Below are 1,299 nucleotides of genomic sequence, written 5' to 3' on the forward strand. Positions count from 1 at the left end.
CGAATAAGCAATGAAATCTTTATTCAAAAAGCTTTGTTCTCTGCAAGCCGTATTGCAGAGGAAATCTAATAGTAGTGCTGCAATCAGAAAATTTGCACTCAAAGCTGAAGATGACATCGAAATACAACTACGCAAGCTGAACAGAATAGCTGGAGAAAGGCAACCTGCAAAAAAAGTCAATCGAACAAATTTAGCTGGTAGATGAGACTATTTGGCACTTAATTAAGTTCGTAGTGAGAATTGAGCACTTGGCAGTAGTAAATGGGCCTATTTGACACTTGTGCCTATTTATTTTTCTTCTCCAACAAATTATTGCTTATACATAGGGATGACTATGATTCGGTTTAAACTGAACTGGACACTGTAGCAATCGAACCGAAAGTTTCCGGTTATGATTCAGAGCCAGAATCAAATATTTGAGTTTAGTTTAATTACTAAAATCATGAACCGGACAAATTAAATCTTGAACCATGAATTGGCGGTTCAAATCGGAACAACTACTAGCATTAGCTTAAAATTAGAATTACAATATTTGCAAATAGTGTATGTTCTTTTTCACATTTATTATGATTCTTACATATAAGTATATATAACCGTGATTTAGTTTTGAATGTAAACCACTGGTTCACTGATCCTGATCCAATTTAAACTGCTAGTTCAAACTTTCTTTTAATTTTTTTTTTTTTTGGAAAATAGTCTAAATTCAACAATTAATTTATTTTATTTTTGAGAAAAGTACAAATAGGCCATTGAACTATTTGGGGGATAGCAATTAAGCCACGGAACTCGAATAAGCTCCAAATTGATCTATGAACCTGCAAAAAATGTACAATTAGCATTTTTAGTAGGTTACCAACAAGTTTGTGATGATTAAGATATCATGTTCAGTTGAGTCACCATGATTTACAATTTACATCCTCCCAAATGCTCTGTGGGGCCGGAGTGTGGGGGCCCTTAGGGTTAGGGTTCAACCTTTTGGAAGAATGATTAGGATGCCATGTTTATTTTTTATTTTTTATTTTATTATTAAGTTAAACTTTTATTTAGTTTGCTTAGTTTTTCTTTTCTCCAATCTTTATTTTTTTTTTAAAAAAAAAAGGTTACAAATAAACACATTTTTTAAATTTTATTTTCTCCAAACGAACGAGACATGTCTTCAGTTACTAAATATATCCTTGGTATTTTACCAACTATGTAAAAATTAGTTATCTCTAATCTCTATTACGGAGATAGTACCCGATATATATATATATATATATATATATATATATATATATATATATATATATATATATATAT

The sequence above is a fragment of the Ipomoea nil genome, unplaced genomic scaffold (assembly GCF_001879475.1).
Source record: "Ipomoea nil cultivar Tokyo-kokei standard unplaced genomic scaffold, Asagao_1.1 scaffold1418, whole genome shotgun sequence".
Taxonomy (NCBI): Eukaryota; Viridiplantae; Streptophyta; class Magnoliopsida; order Solanales; family Convolvulaceae; genus Ipomoea; species Ipomoea nil.